General features: G+C 37.0%; 1 protein-coding gene across 2 annotated transcripts in view; it reads left to right on the forward strand.

Moving 5' to 3' along the window:
• LOC126368661 (uncharacterized) overlaps window positions 1-21,912 on the forward strand; it is a 121,467-nt gene that overhangs the window by 77,816 nt on the left and 21,739 nt on the right. For both annotated transcript variants that reach the window (XM_050012753.1, XM_050012754.1), the window contains exon 3: window positions 3,621-3,700. The gene's annotated coding sequence lies outside the window, so the exon portion shown is untranslated. The remainder of the gene's footprint in view (window positions 1-3,620; window positions 3,701-21,912) is intronic.

The following is a 21,912-nucleotide window of genomic DNA, read 5'->3' on the forward strand; positions in this document are numbered from 1 at the left end:
ATTGTTGAAGTAAAGCAACTTTTGCAGAGGCTGGTCATAGGTTGGGTGACCACAAAAAAAAGTTTTCATCTCGAGCTCCTCCGTGCTTCGGAAGGCACGTTAAGCCGTTGGTCCCGGCTGCATTAGCAGTCGTTAATAACCACCAATCCGCACTGGGCCCGCGTGGTGGTTTAAGGCCCGATCTCCCTATCCATCCATAGGGAAGGCCCGTGCCCCAGCAGTGGGGACGTTAATGGGCTGATGATGATGATGTATTCTTAGGTTAAGGTATAGGGCCTTAGTTGAGTGAATCAAATAAATGAAAGTACTTACACAGAAGATAAAATTCATAGATATCATTTACTTTATTTTTATTTGAAATCTGCCATATCCAAAGCTTAAAAATTTGAATGCGGAACACCAGAAGCATATTTCCAAAACCCAATCGAAGGAAGAACAGTTAAAATATTCCATCGGGACCGTTCGATACCAATTCCAGCGGCATTGTCCGTACCGGTAGTAACCGCTAATGGTTGCCATGGTTACGACCGCCGACGAAGATTTACTCCTATCTTATCCGAATAGATTGCACCGGTCGCCAGTAGATTAGTCCAGGATTGTTTATATAGCCACTGATTTGCTTCGTATTCGACGCGAAATTGGAATTGCGCATCTTGATAACATTATGTTATAAGTAATACCTATTTCCATGCCATAGGTACCAGTTTCTTTTAAAACCTTGCTTTCCTTTATGGGACTTATCAAAAGCGACTGCAAATGGTATGTTAGAGGTAATTAAGTATTTTATATTTCAGCTAATTTTAAATCCTAATATTTGTGAAGTCTACTGACGATTTATGGACTGCTTCCGGACATTCCATATATACAAAAATCACATACTTACTGTATGCCGCCTTATCGCGTAAGTGCGAGGAAGACAAACTATCTGCGCGCGCTCTCCCTTTCTCTTTAGCGGCTTACGGTCATTTAGACTACAGGAAGAGGGGGTGAGGTAAATCTAGCGGTGCCTGACGGATTGGTGCGGTGCGGAGAGTTGCCGTTCTACACGCTGTATTATTCTTTATTCTATGACTCTGCCTAGGCTCTATTAGAGTTCCAGGCACAAATTATATTTTATAATCTGTAGGTACAGGGACCATTACCTGGAACCTGACAGAGGGCAGTAGTAACTTCTTCTTCTATCGTGTGGATTGTGAGGTGGATTACCAACCCCACCAACCCTGGTGTCAGGATTATTACTGAGCAGCCATAGGCCCCTGACATGACTCATCATTTTACTTTCAGACAATCAGGTGATCAGCCTGTAATGTCCTAACCAAACTAGGGATCACAAAGTGATTTTTGTGATTTGTCCCTACCGAGAGTAGTAACTGTGAGTACCGTTGACTGACTACTCTGGGCGCCATCCCACTCGCGTCAGACAGAGTACTGCGGGGCGGAAGGCAAGAGGGTAACCACTGCCCTATTTTTCCCTAAAAAGTAGCATGGAGTAAATACACCGACAAGAGCGTGGCTCTTAAATTAGTGGTTATGAGGCAGCCCAGATAGGTAGGTATCCTGGGTTGATAGACCAGTAAACAAAGTCATTGACCACCATTTTGACATGTTGAATAAGACAGCTTACTTCATTAAAATTGTCGTGTTGATTATTTCTTATCTCTGTCATTCCACTGTTTTTGTTACAGTCAAAAACAGCTCGTTAGATGGATGATAATATAACAAATGTTAGAATCGTACTAATCGACTGCTTAATTATTATCGTCACCTTGTGGTGAAAAAAATCACGTCCGCATGTGAATATAGTTAACGAAACATCGTTACACAGGTAGCAACATCATTCTATACATAATGTGATCCAAATATCAAGCAACAATTAGTTTTATAATGCTTCTGCGATTACATTACATTATTGAATAATTATTTATTATCATCATCAGCCGTAAGACGTCCACTGCTGAGCATAGGCCTCACACAATAAAAAACACAAATTTTGTATTTCAGCAATGAGAAAATAGGTAATTATCACGTTTAAACTGAACAACGCCATCTATCGTGTGTTTGGGGAACGTGGATTGGAAAGTCCCTTATTTATTTGCATATATTTCGTTATATATATATACTCACGCCTGTGGTCCCTTATAGGGACGGCTGAGTCCCACAAGTAATCAGAAGACAACTTGCTGATACTTTATTTCGTTCTACTTCTAGTTAATGGAAAAGACATCAACGCGTTCAATCATAACATTATTTTTTTTGTTTTTTTTTTTTTTAATGAAAGTAAAAAGATTTCGGTATTAGTTTAATAAAACAGTTTTTTATTCCACTTATTAAAAATATTAGTTCTTAATACTTATAATCTGCATTATATTGTTTTCTAGCAAACCCACGATTGAGTTTTACGATTTTGTGTGCTATTTGTTATATTGCAGATGAGTAGATATAAATATTTGATTTGATAAAATTAAAAACAAGCAGACATACATAAGATCACGTTTATTTCCTGTTGAGGTAGGCAGAGATCACGGAATTCCACTAAGGCCCTGCGCAGACGTCAGACTATCCGTGACGCACTTTTTAGTCTGTGAAAATATAACCTATGCAATTATATGCAGTAACGCACACGACGCGCAAAAAGTCCGGCGCGTTACTGCATATAATTGCATAGGTTATATTTTCACAGACTAAAAAGTGCGTCACGGATAGTCTGTCGTCTGCGCAGGGCCTTACTAAGATCGCGGCACACAATTTACTTTAGCGCGACGTCACTGACCCTATAACCACCGAACATTGAAGACGCTTCTAGTGACACCTCATTTGTTAAATTCTGACAAGTGGCTTAGATGTTAGGAGGTAACAGAGCATACATTATATACATACATCATTTTTGCTCCACCACAATCGGGTAAAAACAACATACGTGTACTAATATGTATACACTTTGAACCCATGTCACATTAACTTTTTTGACAAATTAAACCGTAAGTCTCACTAAATGTCAAATATGATAGTGCGACAGGATTCTAACGTGGGTATATGATATTGCTCATGACTGTACACGCTTACATCTTGCTATAAATTACAAGCTTGTCAAAATATAACACAAACATGTAGGTACGCCTGGTACTGGCAAAAAATCTTGCGGACTTTTGACCTCTGCTAGTAATTTATAAGAGAAGATATAAAGTAACGGAATTCGGGTAAAACATAGATAATATAAGTAGGTAGGTAGGTAGGTAGGTAAGGTAGGTAAGTTAACTGTATGATACCTATATCATACAGTTAACTTATAGATAATGTTTTGTCATTATTCAAACATCATCAACATAGATAAAATAAACATAGAGACAAAAAGTGCAACCCGTTATTAGACGGATTTTTTTGGCCAAGCACAGACCGTATTTTTTATTAGGTCCTGTAATACAATCAATAATTTACCTTATCTTATTCAAACAAAAAACAGTACTTTCTGTATGTAAATTGTTTTTATGAATCTGGGGACACGGGAGTGCCCCCGCCAAGTCGAGGAAAAACAACGGCATGCTTTTCTTGAGTTATTTATTTGTAGAAAATTAAAATAATTTAAATTTCTCAAATATTAAATTCCTCCCTTTTTGTTACAGATCAAGCTGCGAAACAGAATAAGATAAATTGGCGAGTCATCGTTCTATTTGACTGGATCTGAACCTCAGGAATTATTGTGGTAGGTAAGTAAAAGTAGTATCAGAATAGATGAGGAAGTTCTTAGCTGAATGTTTCATCAGCTGCCTATTGTTCAACAACGTAATAATAACATAACATATGGCAAATACAAACTCAATTCAAAATTTATTTGAATTGCATGCAATTCTTGACTATTGGTATTTGTTTGATCACAATTCTGCTAGTATGACGTGATGAAGAAAATACACAGGCTTTTAATTCACTCGGGCACCATGGTGACGTCACAGGTCATGACAAACACCAAACAATCAAACACACACATACGAATGTGTCTCCAAGCAAGCTGAAGCCTTTATACAACTGCATACATTTTGTTTTCACTAACATAGTTGTCTCGACTATTATAGACAGCTTGCAGTCTATGAGAAAGCTTGGTGAGGTGTGGGTACTTAGTTCATTTTGCGATAGATGCACCTCTGACTACCCCGATTGCGATATAGTCGTGAGCTTATGTGATATTACATTTTGTTGGTGGTGTAACTTGGCCCACCATGATGTCCTAGCGGCATACTGTGTTGGTCAGCCATTTTCTCCGATAATAAGGTTAAAATAATTCAAAACATGATGAACATAAAGGACAGCTATTTGCTCCTTTAAAGTATTAATTAGTTAATTCGATACTTGATGAGCGGGACAAACGTCAAAACTGCCATTATAGTGTTCCTCTAGTTTAGCGAGATAGGGTCCTTACTAATACTTAAGCCAAGCCAGTCAAGCCGTTTAGTGGCTTAAGCTAAACCATTATAATTACACTTACAAGCTCGCATCATTAACACAAGTCTGTCTCAAGCCGATTATGGCTTATAATTGATACATCTCATAGACGTTAATAGATATTTAATACCATCTTATTATTCACTTCCGACGATTTGCATCCCATGACAGGAAAGTTGTGTGTGCTGCCTATTACAAGTACAAGCCCGTGATAGTATGTAGCTGGTGTAGAAAATTATCACAAATCAAAAACTTGGTAGTAGCTCTATTTAGAATAGTTGAATTAACCATAGATCTCTAAAATGATATTTTTATGAATAACAGTGCCGTGGATTACTATTATGTTACTTTGATTTTTAAGCTAGATAATAAAACTAATGGACGTTAAAGGCGTGATAGCTCAATGAATAAATGAGTTACTTACATCGTAAGATTACGAGTTCTAATCTCGAGTCGTACTATAAACTATTGTATTCGAATTTATTTTTGAGTTTATGTTTGAATCATAAATAATTGGTATCATGACCGGAGTTATGTGTCTTTGGAGTTTGTAACCTAATCTTAATATAAAGCTGGTTTTACTTCCGGGTTTTCGGCCTAGTAGACAATGCGATTTACAGCAAATCTATACTACTTAAGTCATATCGGGGAGTAATCGGTTCTGTAAAATTATCTCCTGTCAATATGTTTAGGTTAGGTCAGCGAACCCCGACAAACGGAATAAAATGACAATGTAAGTATGTACATTCATTGACGGCCATTACTCGTTAGCAGTCTGCACTCAATCACTATGCGCAGTCGCAAGCGCATGAAAGTTTTATATCTCGCTTGCATGTGTCGTGCTCAGTTGGACACAGACGTGCGTCTGATGATGACTGGAATCTGTATCTTTATATTGTGTTATGCTGAGAATTCTGCCTATCTGAGGCACTAGGTAGATAGTGTTGGCGCTGTTGGTAATGACCATAAACTTGTTTCCTATCTGGTTGTATATGGAACCATGGTAGAACAAAACAAGGTATGCTCAAAAGTGAGCTAACATTTCAAGGTTGGCCGCGCTGACGTCATCTCACCCTTTGTTGCCATTTTGTAAAAAATAAATTACCCGCAGCTAATGTTTTTAATTTACTTTGCAAAGCAATTTTGAACTTTTATTAAAATATTTTGTACTTACTTTTTATATATGTAACAAGTGATATTAATTCAGTACGTAAGCCAATAATTTTCTTAATTTCCAATAATAAAATTTATTTTCTTGGAATGTTGGTGATGCCAATTTAATGGTAACACTTACATCATCAAACGGCTAGTGGCGGCCTTTCATAGGATTGAGCATACCTTGTTTTGTTGTACCGTGTATAGAACGCAGTAGACAAACATAGGAAAGCGAAAACCGTATATAAGGAAAGCGTTGTTTGTAAGGCTGGTTTAAGAAGACCTACAAGGACTTAATATTGGAGATATGTCCTTAGAAACGTCCTATTTTCCTTGTGTTCTCTGTACTCAATAAAGTATATTTATCTTTTATCTTAAAAGGTTTACTACAATCTGAACTTGCGTACGTCTATGAATCGATTGATGAATGTGGAGGAAGCAAGAGCTGTACGTCAGGATTGAAATAAATGGAAGTCCATAGTCTCTGATTACCCCGGTAAATATATGTGTGAGTTTATGTAATTTTTATTGTTTTTTAGTTTTGTTAGTAGCTTTATTTGTTTGTTAGAAAGAAAGAAAAAACAACTTATAAAATCTTATGCCTCCTAACATAAATATAAATATTTGTATGCTTAAAACGAATGCCTACAACGGACTATATATATATATACCGCATATCATTGAACGGACCCAAAATTAATAAATACATACTTATTTTTTTATTTAAATCATCATCATCACTAATTTAAGAGCAACGCTCTTGTCAATGTAGCATTCTCTATGCTACTTTTGCTTCTACTTTTTTTTGCATGTTACTGAATACGTATATAAGTAACGGTAAAATATCACTTTCTTGACGTGGCTTATTGAAGAGTTGCCGCAGATGGCATTAACTACTTGGCCGGAAGGTAAAATATCCGCCAATGAGTTCGTAGTATGTAAAACGTTGTATTAACGTAGGTAGGCAAATACCTACCGCATAATGATGCCACCAATTCCAATAGAAGGCCAAATAAATCATTTCTGGTTTCATTTGCGCTATTTTAGTTTTTTTCCGGCAAATAGACATGCAACTCGGAAAGATAAATCAAACGATATTTGCGCAGACGCCGCCGCGCCGTGACTTGAAAACAGTACACGCATGCCTATTACATCCAATAAATAGCTTCTTCTCTTGTGGGTTGTGAGATCAATGACCGACCTTATCAACCCTAGTGTCAGGTATTAAGCCGCTGTAGGCCTCTCTTCTTCTTCTTCTTATCGTGTGGGTTGTGAGGTGGAATACCAAACTCATCAACCCTGGTGTCAGGGTTATTACTGAGCTACCAAAAACCCCTGACATGGCTCATGTAACGACTACATACATCAGTAAATAGTAACCGGGACCAATGGCTTAACGTGCCTTCTTACTTTCGGACAATCTGGTGATCAGCCTGCAATGTCCTAACCAAACTAGGGATCACAAAGTGGTTTTTGTGATATGCCCCCACTGGAATTCGAACCCTGGGCCTCCGGATCGTGAGCCCAACACTCAACCACTGGACCACGGAGGCCGTTATAATGATGACTATATAATGACTATATACTTAGGTAAAGAAGCAGAAGTTGCATACTTTCGGACAGTCAGGTGATCAACCTGCAACATCTTAAGTAAACTAGGGATTTCAAAATGTTTTCAAATCCCTAGACTTAAATTCCTAGAGATTAAATCCTGACCGGCATTCGAACTCGGGACCGGCGGCAAAATAGCGGGCTGTCACCTAGCATATAAACATAGTATGTGGTATACGTTCGTGATAGCAGTATCCGCGACATAATCGCAATTATATCAACGATTTAGTGAGATTAATTCTCGAGATGTCAAACCCGGATAGTCACAGTCTGGCGACACATCTTTATATTATATCTGAGCAGGTTTAATGCCGAATTAATTACTCGTTATGCTTTCTTCACGTGATATGTAGGTGAGATTCGCAGACGCTTTGTTTGTCTATAATAACTATTATAAAAACCACTTGTTATCATGATAAATATTATCGTGATAAATTATAATTTGTATTTGATGGGTGCTTAATATGTTTAAGTAGCTCAGTATTTTAAACGCTATCATTATAGAATAAGTAAATAACATAATATTACTTGTAATTTTGTTCGTAACGGCCTCCGTGCTCCAGTGGTAGAGTGTTGGGTTTACGATCCCGAGGCCCCGGGTTTGAATCCCGGTGGGGAGATATCACAAAAATCACTTTGTAATCCCTAGTTTGATTAGGACATTACTGGCTGATCACCTGATTGTCCAAAAGTAAGATGATCCGTGCTTCGGACGGCACGTTAAGCCGTTGGTCTCGGTTACTACTCATGTAACGGTTACTACTTACTGATGTAAGCATGTAGTCGTTACATGAACATTGGCGGCTCAGTAATAACCCTGACACCAGGGTTGATGAGGTTAATTGGTATTCCACCTCACAACCCTCACGATAGAAGAAGAAGACTTTTGTTTGTAACCAACGACCTATTTAATCCATTGATATTTATTGTCTGTCTGAATATGTAGTCCAAAAAGATAGGCATCTTATGCAGCTTAGAATATAAATACTAAGTTTAGCTACAGCTTGTCTTCTGAGGACTTACTTTGCAAAAAAATACAAAATACTTTATTACTTAGAAACTATTACTCCAATACACTTCTTCTTTACTTTGTCCAACAATATAGGAATAACAGGCGAGAGTTTTGTCTGTTTTATTTTATTGTATTTGGGATGCTTACAGTTACTACAATTTACATACTGTGTCTAATAACAAGCACAAAACAAAAGCAAAAACAAAGCGGTAAGCGTTTTAAAGCGCACACGCAGTTGTGAGCCATTATCTTCTCCTATTTGTCAATATTAATCTCAGCGCAGTGCGTTGCACATTTATCTTTTTGGCGCTAGCAATCAGCGGTAATGTTAATGTAGACCATTAGTACTAGATAATGTCTAGGCTTCCTAGGCAGGCAGATTAGGAAGTCTTTAGTACTAATCAGCTAATATTGTGAATGGGGAATTCGTTAATTGTACACATTTGTTGAGGTAAGACGCTGTTAGTTTTTAGTGGAGTTTGTTTAGTCTTCTCTAGGACTGGATGTTGTGAAAGTTGGCTTGTTATTTTGCCTTTCAACATAGTCGATAGAGACCTAAGTCAAGTTGCAAATGGTTATGACAGTCGACAGTGACAGGGATAAAATTATATGGAAATGACATGCTACTGCATGTGATTTTTGGATAAGTACAATAATGTAGATTCACTGCGGAAATGTTCTAAACTGTTCCGAATCGGAATCGACCCTACGATCTCTAAGCCACTATTATTAATATGAAACGTGACTTTTTACTGACTCGCATTCCATTAACTACTTGGCCGGACCAAAGACGGACGTATCGATAAAACCACTGAGGAGGAACTGCTATCTTCCTATTTCAAGCAAAAAACCTCTCAAGCGCCACCTATACTTACCGGGTTTCATTTCCTACTACTAAAAATCCAGCATTACCACAGTATAACTGACTAACTGTAGAGGGACACAGTGTAGATTAGTGTTACTTCCGTGAGCTCGTAAATACCGGTAGTTCTGAGTGCCGATACTGTAGTTGATTTAGCTACTGCCCGAGCGATTTATACGGCCGATATTATGCGCGGCCAACAGGTAGTGTGATACAGTGAGGGTGAGCGTGGGTGTATAATGCTTAAGCGGAGCGTTTAGCGGAAGGAGTACAATTACTGATTTTTAAACAACTATTTTTTTAAAGGACTTTGCTTTGGAATGGTTGCGAAAAGCGATAGAAAATGTATTATAGGATTAGTATATCGTCACATCGTCATGCAAATTCACATACCTACACGATAAATAATTATTAGACTATAATTGTTGAACACAAAAAAATATGAAAATTTAAGTGTTTTTTAATTATTTTCTATTCCATACTTTTGCGAAGGCAAATTCCACTTGATATCAACTCAGAATCATAATCCGAGTCATCGCTCAAGGTTTTCGTTACGTTGTCACTAAACACTAACCACCTTACAAATAAAAAATAAACCAGGGATGAACGTGGGTTTAAGTATTTGCCAGCGAAGCAAAGTTCAGTCGAATTGAATAATTGGATTCAATTTTGCTTGGTTGTCAAATACTTAAACTCACGTTCATCTCTGGTTTATTTTTTATTTAGCCGAGCAGGCTGAACCACAAATCGTGTAAAGATTGCAGCTATGGCTATATATATATACATATATTATTGATTCTATTAGTAATACAATTAGAACAATAACCAGAGGTAAAATCGCTCTCTCAGTCCTCTTATAAACTAGACCCGAAATTATCTCAGCCACGAATACCTGTAAGCTAGCAGCATTCCTTGGAACCCACACCTATCACGGAATTTTCAGGTCTCCTTACGAATAAAGACTTGATAGTTTTCTACGTAATGAATGAATAAAACCTGAATGTTTCATTAAAAAAAAACAGCTTTCACATTGTACGGTTATCTCTATGGTGAATTGGTTATAGGTACTCTTGACTATAAACTACATGTCTCAGAATCGATTTGTGGTTGCGTCAATTTGGGAATCGAGATTTTCTTACGAGTAAGAACCGCATCTGGTTGTTTGTCCGTCAACCCGCAACGGAGCAGCATGGTGACGTATGTTCCGTATCCTCTCCGATGATGTATGGAAGTCTGTGCCCAGAATCGTGTTATATAATATGGCTTAAGCTATCTATCTGTCGTTTTGACCAAGTGTTATGTATGCTACAGTCTTTCACATAATATGGAATAGATAATAATACTATGTACACATGCTCAAACAGATTATTTACTAGAACTTTCTTATTGCTCATAAAGCAAGAAAGAGAAGATAAATTCACAATAGGACAATTTTATTAGTAGTAACTACGTAGAGGCAATTGGCAGCTTTATAGCTCAATAGTAACAGATCATGTTCTTTAGTCCGTCTTTAGTATCGTCCAAAACACTTAAAATCTGTAAGTTACGTGAACTCGCTCGCATATCGCTTTATTCCGTTGCTATGGTAACTGGAGTAACGGTGGTTGATGCAGACACTGCTTGTTCCAGGTTTGAATTATGAGGAGCTTTCATTTCGCTTCTAGAATAATATGAATGAAAATATACTTCGTATCTATTAATTAACCATCAACCCGCAATGGAGCAGCGTGGAGTATGCTCCCATACCCCCTCCGGTTGATTGAGGGGAGGCCTGTGCCCAGCAGTGGGACGTAGGCTGTTTATGTTATGTTATGTATCTATTAATTAAATAGGTCGAAGGTTACAAACAAAATTATTCTTCTTATCGTATGGGTTGTGAGGTGGATTACCGACCTCATCAACCCTGGTGTCAGGGTTATTATTGAGCCGCCAAAGGCCTCTGACATGGCTCATGTAACGACTACTTACTTACATTAGTAAGTAGCAATCGGGACCAACAGCTTAACGTGTCTTCCGAAGCACGGATCATCTTACTTTTTGGACAATCAGGTGATCAGTCTGTAATGTCCTAACCAAAGTAGGGATCACAAAGTGATTTTTGTGATGTGTCCCCATCGGGATTCGAACCCGGGACCTCCTGATCGTGAGCCCAATGCTCAATCACTGGACCGCGGAGGCAGTGCAATACTAGACATGACTAGATTATCGCGTGCTCAGAGGTGAAAGAAAATGTCGCGAGGAAACCCTCCCAATATTTGGCTAAGGAAATGGCATTTTCGGTAGCTAGGATCAAGTCCTCCCGCGTAGGAGACAGGACAAGAAGGATAAGACATGAGGTGTTCCATGTTTTGAGGAGCCGTTACACACTCACACTTAAAGTTGGAATTTCCTATCAATCCACCCAACCCACCTGTGTCCGAAGCCTATTCAAAGGTTTCCAGGCTGGCAATGGTAACTGAAATCCAGGAGGGAGATTCTCAACAAATGGGGCGTAAGGTCCAGCAGGGCTATCATGCGCGCCATGATAAAATTATCGATCGATTCAATAAATTTTGTCGTAATCGATAACTTTATTACACATGCGTGGCACGTGATTTTGTTCGTATTTTAAAAGAACAACATGGCTTATTTGGGTTCACATATTAGCACCAATCGACAAAACGACATACTTATATCGTCAGAATCGATAAAATGACCGTGACAACATTTTATCATGTTGTGAATATTACCCCTCCTGGAAAGGAGACTTTGTTCCGCCATGGTTCCACTCTCGCCTCTCTTGAGTTGGCTGATTCCCCACTTTATTAAGATTTAAAACGTGATAATGTAAGGCTGGGTCCGCTTAACAACCTCTAAGTATATAATCATTAAGTTCTTTGATACCAGTTACCTCGGCTTATTTTTATAACCCCTTTCCTCTATTTAATAAAGGAGATTGCACGTCATTACTACATCGTACATCGTAGTTAGAAACTTCCGACCAGTTAATTGAAATCTGGTTAAAACCAGATTTACCCTTTTCGATGATTCTTTATTTACATATGTTTTTTTACCTAGTTCATTTATAATTTAACGACTTCCTACGGGAAAGCTATCTATCCACATAAATTACAATACAATACAAAAACTCTTTATTGCACTTGAATCACATTAAAAATACATTAGTATTATAAATTACGAAATTATTTAAGAAATATCACTTTTATATTTGTGAAATCGAACCTGTCAATCTTCAGGTGAGGTAAACGGACCCTATGAAAACGGTATGCCGCTAGGAGATGACGATGATTTTTATATGTGTGAAAGAAAAAAATACAAGTGTTCTTCTAATCGTGTCGGTTGTGAGGTGGAATACCAAGCTCATCAACCACAGGATGTCAGGATTATTACTGAGCCGCCAAAAGCCCCTGACATGGCTCATGTAACGACTACATACTTACATTAGTAAGTAGTAACCGGGACCAACGGCTTAACGTGCCTTCCGAAGCACGGATCGTCTTATTTTCGGACAATCAGGTGATCAGCCTGTAATGTCTTAACCAAGCTAGGGATCACAAAGTAAATTTTGTGATATGTCCTCACCGGGATTCGAACCCGGGGCCTCCGGATTGTGAGCCCAACGCTCAACCACTGGACCACGGAGGCCGTTTAAGCAAGTGTTAAAGTTTATGCTCAATTTATTATACTATATAATACCCCCTCCGGTTGACTAAGGGGAAAACTACTGTACCCAGCAGTTGAACGTATATACATATACCTAGGCAATTTATGTTTATACTATATATGGTAGAGAAGACAGATCTTTGCACCCGAATAATTAGTAGGTTACAACCTCCCTTTAGTAGAGTCTCAATTGTAACTGAACTACCTACATCCAATTAAATACTTTTGATATATTCACTCATATAAAGCACAAACATTATTTTAATTCAACAGCAGTAGCTGTTTATAAATTGCTTTAATCTTAAAGTCTAAAATAAAACGAAAGAATCATTAATTTATAACGACCATTGTATGCATAGGGACCCTATAATAGGGTTTAAATACTACCTGTCTGGCCAAAGATATCGTGTGTGATAAAACGTAATTTAAAGACGATGTAAAACTCATGAAATGGATGATCTCTGGTGTTTTTTTTTTGCCTACGACCATAAACGATATTCTAAAATTTAGAGAAATGATAAGGAGAGACCTGGCGGTTAAAAAGGCCGCATCGAAGCAATTCATCTAAAAAAGCAATATTGCTATTTGACATTTGTTTGCATTGCGCACGTACTTTTATATGCGCAAATGTCAAATTGCAATATTTCTTGTTTAGATGAATTGCTTCGACGTGGCCTTTTTGCCCCCAGATCGTCTGGAAAAGTAAAATGATTCCATCATTCAGAAGGCACGTTAAACGGTTAGCCCATGGTTACTTGCCCAAACACCTCCACCAATCCGCAGTGGTGCAGCGTGGTGAAGTATGTATCATATTCGCTCCGGTTGACCGACAGGAAGTCTGTGCCCAGCAGTGGAACATAATTATATAGGCTATTTATTTTGTGCCTGATAAAGGGCTTTGATGTGGTCTTTTTAACCCCTCTGTTCTGTTTCATCGTCATTGAGGTTAGAACAATTTGCCAATCAGCATCATTCATGTCGCATGTTGAGTCGTGTTGCAAATCTCGTAAAAGAAGTATAAGTACGTATATTAGTAATTAGTAGAAGAGCTATTCGATGAGTTTCCTTAAATTTAAGAAAAAAAATATATAACCGATGGCAGCCCTAGGCTTACAACCCTTACAACGCGCTTCGACGATGCCTAAAGAAGCATTGGGCTTAATGTTTAATCGAGTACAGACTCATTGAATAACTCATTTAAATAATAGCCGATTCACTGCAAGCCTTTACAAGTTAAAACTAGATATATTTATGTAAACGGGCCGGAGGCGAACCCATATGGAAATTTATCACATTTATCAATAACCAATAAAGAGTGGTCTCAGTAATTTTGCAGCATAAATACCCATGTTTATGGAGTATGAAAGCTGGAATTAGGTTGTACTTACTTGTTATTATTTAAGGTTATCTTTTAAATTGTAAATTTTTATAGATTTCTGTCTTTAATAGTCACCACAAGTTTTTATTAGCGGATTAATCTGTATTGCATTCCCATTGCCATCAAACTGTAGATGGTCTAATAATATCGCCAGCTGTGTTACAATCCCATGTAATAGCGGGCGAGCCTATTGCCATTAACCGGGCATAAATCCTGAAAACCACGTGATATTAATTAACAGATGAAATAATTAAAAACAAAACAAACACATCTTATAAATAAAACACCTCCTCCAATGCGTCACATCGAGGCAAGGTGCCCAACAGGCTGGCAGCATTACCCCTCTGAATCGCCAGACTAATTCTCTGACAGAAATAACTACCAGCCCTAGCATCTCCCGAAGCCCCAATAAGACGCATTGAGAGATCCTTAACAAATATTTTTGCTTCTGGACCCCAAGGACCCATCGTTTCAACTGCAACAGATGAAATTTTATTAATCGGTGATGATAAATTTAAAGAAATCAGAAAATAAAGTTAAAGCTCATTTAAACTTTATTCTACGTAAAAAAGCTTATTATAAGATTAATGATTACCTAAATGATAAAAATGCCTGGTATTAAAAATGTTTCTCTAGTTATTAAATAACTTGTAATGTATACCTACATTGATTTAAAAGATATGTTGTTGTTGCAGTTTCTTGTCATTTCTTCTCCTCAGGCATAAATGCGCTCAGCGATATGACGTAGATTCAAAAATGTTAAATTGACTTAAAACAAGTTTATCTATAGTTTATGATAATTACGTTGAATGGTTCTGATTCTGATGATTACTGTCGCGTATAAGATTATAAAGAAGTTACAACTGTGTATCCAGTATCGCAGCCTCAGAATATCTTTCCACGAAATAAATGATTCGACGATCAACTAGACCATTACACAGACATTTTAATACGGCTTATTATGCCATTCCTGTAAATGAGAACACTTAGCGAAACTACTTTCAATCGTACGGGGAATTATTATAACGAATGCTTCATCAACTGATATTAGAGGATTGTCGCTTGTAATTGCTATATTTGCATCTGTTTAAGAAAGAAAACTCGTTTTTGCTTAATAATTATACGATTATCTCATCTCATATTATGAATGTCCTTATAATACTTGTAATTTCTAAGTTAATTAAGTTTTGCTAGAAATAGTGCCCGAGATAATCTTCGTCGTGTTTCTACACATCTGTAGGTATACGATATGTACATAAATGAGACGTCACCATAAGTATTTTATTCATTCGTTAAGTTAGACATGAAATAATCCGTCCCTACCCGACTTGGCTGCCCGTCCAAAAAGCCAAAATACCATACGCCGCGTTAATAACCATCAACCCGCACTGGGCCCGCGTGATGGTTTAAGGCCCGATCTCCCTATCCATCCATAGGGAAGGCCCGTGCCCCAGCAGTGGGGACGTTAATGGGATAATGATGATGACCATACGCCATTTAACATGCGTACTTAAATGAAGTTGTTTTTAAAAGCCATTCGTAGCCCCATGCCATATTAACGGGATATTGATTCTTCTTCTCTCGTGTGGGTTGTGAGGTGGATTACCATCCTTGTCCAACCTAGTGTCAGGGTTACTGTTGAGCCGTCAAAGGCCCCTGACATGACTCATGTAACGACTACGTCAGACATCAGTAAGTAGTAACCGAGACCAACGGCTTAACGTGCCTTCCGAAGCACGGATCATCTTAATTTCGGACAATCAGGTGATCAGCCTGTAATGTCCTAACCAAACTAGGGATCACAAAATATTTTGATCGTGAGCTTAACGCTCAACCACTGGTCTACGTAGGTCGTTGAGATATTGATTTATAAACGAGTTAAGCTTCTTTTGGATAAAGAAAAGAGTATAATTTAAAAAAAAATTGAATGGGGTGCCACAGCATGCTAGAAAAATGCAATATCTACTGTATCTCCCGATAGGAATTGTATATCAACAATAAGTCCACTTGCAACAATCTGATTGGTAGTGTAATTATCTTATTAAAGTTCTGGTGTGTGGATTTTATTCGAACATAATTCCTCTGTAAGAGCATTGATGAAACGATTTAAATCTTATACCGTGCCAGTGCACTATAAAATTATATACTTAAATGTTCCTTCTACATGTAAAACAATCATAAAATTTAAAACGTTGGTGGTCTTTACTTATGTTCGTAAATATATTGCCAACAGTGATATTTTTATTGGTATACTTAGGTACTATAACAAGTCACATTTGTAAAGAAATTGGTTCTTGAAAATAGTATCGCATATACATTAAAGGTACTTACATCTTTTTTATTCATTTGTAAAAGTATACAGTCGTAAATGCAATGAAATAAATCATGTATTTTATTAATTAATAATGTTCCATGCGTGTGATCTGAGATGAAAATATGACTTTTAAACGGTCCGTACTTATTCAGGCTTATCGCAGAAGCCAAGTTATAAGAGTAATTTAAGTTCGTGACTTACTTATACTGATATATTTATGATCACATCACTAATATCTACATATTTATACTTATGTGCCATAAGTGACTAAAGGTTTTTACCTGAGCCAAGATTATATCCTGAGATGGCAATTTATATATTTATTAAATCTTAATACTAAATCAGACTAAATAATATACAATTTAGCAATGTCCTGCATGACTGTTTAAACAATTATGATGACAAGACTTAGTATTTATTCATAAATCGAATAATGCTCAAATTCTAAGCTACCTTAATAAACTAACATTACAACGTTACGTACTGCAAAAAATGGAGTCTCAACAACGCATTATGCGTATGAATTATCGTAAATGAAATAAAATTAAGTAGGTAATTGTATATTATAGTGCATTTATCATTAGTTCATTCTTAGAAACACCTCTCTGGCGTTACCGCAAATTAAGGAAGCCGGGAATTAGTAATAATTCAGGAAACTAGTAAAGTACTTAATTAATTATCAAAACCACAGAGTTTTTTCACACTATGTTAGATACATGCAGGTAATGTGGTCAACTTTTGTAATGTATGATTTAACCTTGACTAGAATGATGAGTTGTTGCCTTGAATACCCGTTGTTGCCTTCAATTCCATTTTCAAAAACTGACTTAGACATAAAGTCAACTTTTATTTCACAATAGGTACACAGTTACAGTCAAAATATACTCATTATATAAAATAGACAATACCAATCTATTTAGTCAAATAAGCCCCCGCGGGTGGATCCGGGCGCAAAGGTCCCCATCACGCTTGCCGCGTTGCCACGTTGTATGGCGATGGATAACCTTTGCGCCAGGAAACAACCCGCACGAGCATCCGACCCCCTATCACATTGTATACTTTATCACCTGGTTGTTCGAATATATGAGGTACATTAAGCCGTTGTTCCTCGCCTTAAAACACCTCTCCACTCCACAGTGGAGCTGCGTGATGAAGTATGCTCCATACCCGCTCCGGTTGATTGAGGAAAAACCTGAGCCCAGCAGTGGGACGTATTAGGTTATTTATGAAACATTGTGTTGTTCAAATTAGAGTCATATAATGGTGCTAATTCCTGCAGACGCCATCTAATTTTATTTTAAGTTATACCTGACATTTTCTTATCACTTGAAAAAGAAAGGGACGGGTAATCGACAGGCATAAAATTTATGGAATACACGTCAATTTTAAGCAGAATTCTAAAAAATTTACATCGACCATTAATCCGACAGAATTAAGTAGACAGCACGTCAAACGGATTGCACACCAGCGATGCCTATGATATTCGCTCAGGTTATTCATTCGTTTTAAAATTAACATCTTGTTGACAATCATCAGTTCCTTTCCCTTTCGGCGGATAAGACTGTGACGGGTATAACTTAAAATAAAATTAGGAAGTGTCTGCAGGAATCGGGGCCAATGTGTAGTTACTTAACTTTTTTTAATGGGCCGATACGTGATTGGCGATAGACGGTGACGGTGATAGACGGTGTTTAGCTAATCACGTCGGTCTAACTTTTTTTTTGTGATCATCCATCCTATGACCAGCCTTTGTGAAAGTTGCTTAACTTCAACAATCGCAGGCCGAGCGCGTTAACCGCTGCGCCACTGAGCTCCTCCTTTATTTATTAGGTATTCTAAAATGTTTTTTTTTATTACTTTGTACTGAACATGTTTCTAAAAAGCCGTTACGCTATTTCTAAAATTATGATACTTAAGAATATTGTTTTTTTTTGCAAGGAGCGTAATTCTAATCTAGTCGAAACGGTGGGTGTGGATGTTTAGCATGTTTTTGTGGTGCAAATCCTACTTAGAGAGCTAGTTCATTATACGGCTCATAATCATGGTTTATCTGTAAGCCAAGCCAATTATAGGTGTCGTTGACATCACTTAGATTTAGCTTATGTTAAAAATACGCACGTGTGGGCAATTTGCTGAATTCGACGGGATTTTAAACCTACGTTCGATTTTGGATGCCATTTTTTAGCTCCAAATTTTAAGTTTTTGGTGTACCTAAAAATCAAATCATTTATTCGCATAGTATTCATGGTTTTGTAAACAGTTGGTAGTTTTTATGTTCCAAGTATCACATGATCCGCTAGATATAAGCATGCGAAAATTTAGGAGGTAAGTAGGTAGGTACTTAATATAAATCTACTTACTAACTTCATCATCATCAATTTAAGAGCCACGCTCTTGTCGGTGTAGCATTTCTCTACTTACTAACTTAACTAACCTAATATAAATCTAATAAAAAAATAAATAAAAAGAACAAATTTACAATAATTAACAGAAATAAATATATAAAAATAAATATAAGAATTATGCTTTTACGATACGGCGATACGCTATCTCGTTGATCCAAAATAAAAGCTCGGTGAAGCACAGTTAGTTAGGATGTACCGTATCTTTGACTGTAGGTATTGTGTTATGTTGCTGTCACTTAATTTTAATTTCTACAAAGCAATGTTTTAGAACCTAATAACTAAATTCATTTCGTACCAACCAGGCCGAAATATAAGTTCCAGTTGTCTTTTGATACTATTTAAGGATTTAAATTAAATGTTTTTGAATAGGCTTTGGTGACTGAGTCTATATGGGTCGTATTCAATATTATTATGTATGTATTAGTATGCTTGTACAAGATATCTGCCCTCTCCTCATAATTTTTTCACTCTCACAGGCCTACTGGAAGAAATTTCTGTTAGAAATAAGTTGTGGTGCCTCTCTTCTTGGTGTTATATTGTGTTTCTGTGTTATCCTGTGTACAATATATTATTAAATAAATAAATATCTTCCACAAATAACTATACTTTCAAACTTTTCTAGTCTCTATTATCAATCATTTAATTAATAAAGTATAATAGTGACTCATTATTAAACAATTTCATACAGATCACATCATTGTCACTAATTAAATTGATAACAAAAAAGCGAAGGTGAAAATTCTCGCACAAACAATTTCAATTGAATCTGTTTTTGCGATCACTTTTTTGTCTCATAGAGATCATTAACTGATAATCTTTTGATTGTTAGCACTCAACTGTTTAATCAAATGACACTACACTATATTGGGATTCGGATAAAAAAAACCAAGGTCAGGGCTGAGAGATAAATTTAGTAGTTTCCTAGGTTAAAGATAAATTATGAAATTCTAATTACTAAAATAAGACGGACCTAAAGGTGACAAAAAATGTTTTCTTTTTTCTATTTAACCTATTCATGATAACCTATTAATAAAATACAATATAATAATACCTGCGACATTTTGTCACGTTTTTCTATGACGTCACAGGGTGCTTTTTCATACAAATTTCATGTTTATTAAAAAGTAACTGATATGACTAGTTGGAAACTAGCCTATTAGTGCTTAGGGGTATTTCTTATCACCTTAGTCTACTTAAATTAGGTATGCCCCTACTGCTGAGCACAGACCTACCTTCAATCAACCAAGCGAGAATATTTTTTATGTAATAAAATAAATAATTTTTATAACACTTTATAAATTTAAAACAGAAATAGATAAAACATCAATATTCAACTCTACTTCCCACTAGTAGGTACTTAGTTCCTGTCCATCCAAAACTTACTTATACAGTCTTCTAACATACCATTACCTGCAGATAATACAAGGTAATTTGTCAGCTAAAGGGGACCAATTAAGGGCTAATTCGGTGTGAAACCCAGAGGCGCATGAAGACATAAATAATCTTGCTGTAGTGCGAACGAGGACCGAGTTAATCGTGGTTGTATATAGGGCTGTATTTAATAGATATACAATTGCTACTGAACCGGCCCTACGATATAGGGACACACCCGTAAAGGCACCCATCCATGCAATGTGGTACCGTGGCGCAAGAGGTTCTTATTCTATGTAAAATTCCTTATTCTATGGCAAAAGTAACATAAACTATGTAGGTAGGTAATTCAATTCGGCGCCAACTATAGCTGCGTTACGCGGGACATCGCATAGGTCTGTAGCCACCCTAACGCACTGAAAAATGTGATCAGTTAATGGTGCTAATACCTGTAGACACCATCTAATTTTGATATAGTGATAGGTATCTTCTTCCTTCTTCTAATCCTTTTATCCTCTGTTGGGGTGTAGGGCTCGAATAACAGATTTCCATTCCTCGCGATTTACGAAAAATAATGATAGGTTTAAGTATAACAAAATTTTTAATATAACGTTTTTTGTATAACGAAATTAGCACCATTGTTTACAAAACAGAAATGATCAGGTAAAACTATTTATTTACATAAACAGCCTATATACAGCCCACTGCTGGGCACAGGCCTCCCCTCAATCAACCGGAGGGGGTATGGAGCATACACCACCACGCTACTCCACTGCGGGTTGAAAAAAACTATTTATTTAACAATACTTATTAAACTTTAATAAAATATTACAAAACAGTTATGTCCCTACTTTAGCCACATGTTTTGTAAAACATAACCGAAAATTTTGCAGTCTGAAAGAGCAAAGAAAGGACTTAGTTTTCTTGGTCTTATTTATTTTGAATTTTCAAAGTCTCTGTCTTTGATTATACTGGGAATATGACTCATTTTCCATCTGCTATAGGTACTGAAGTCTTTTTTTATTCCAACTTAATAATCCAAGCAGGTACATAGATAAAAATAATACCGCATGTAATTATGAATTTATGTAGGCGAGATCTAGTTCAAACCAGTTTATCAAATCGTTCCGTTTGCAAAGGACAATAACTCGTTGTTTACAAGTACTATTGGCATCGGTTTTTTGTTGCCGTTATGGAAATGTAACGATATCTAATAGATAAATACGTCTCTCATACCGGACACGACTTAATCAATTACTCATAAAGATACATTGCTCTCATGGAGGGTGACCACATGTTTTCGACTTCTTGGTGATGTAGACATTCCTATCAACCCTTTCCAACAATTTGATAATAAGCGTTGTTTTAGAATTATTAAGTACATAAAAGATTTTAGAAACCATCGTATCGACACGTGGTGGCGCCAAGTTGGCGCAACTACCAGGGATTTGGGTGGTGCGGACCAGAATCGAAAAAACGTTTTGAAGGTAATTTGAGCCATTGGGCAATGGTGGGCAGACCTAGGTCAATGTGCAGATTATCATTGCGAAGGAACCACGGAGCTCCCGTGGCTTTCCGCATGAAACGATTTTGTATTACCTGTAGACGATGGATTTCCGAAAGCTACTCCTCGCCAGTTATGTTTAGTAATATTTTCAGGAAAATCCCTTCTGATCAAGATGTTATGGTATCCCTATATCGAAGGGC

Source organism: Pectinophora gossypiella, chromosome 8, assembly GCF_024362695.1.
Source record: "Pectinophora gossypiella chromosome 8, ilPecGoss1.1, whole genome shotgun sequence".
Lineage (NCBI taxonomy): Eukaryota > Metazoa > Arthropoda > Insecta > Lepidoptera > Gelechiidae > Pectinophora > Pectinophora gossypiella.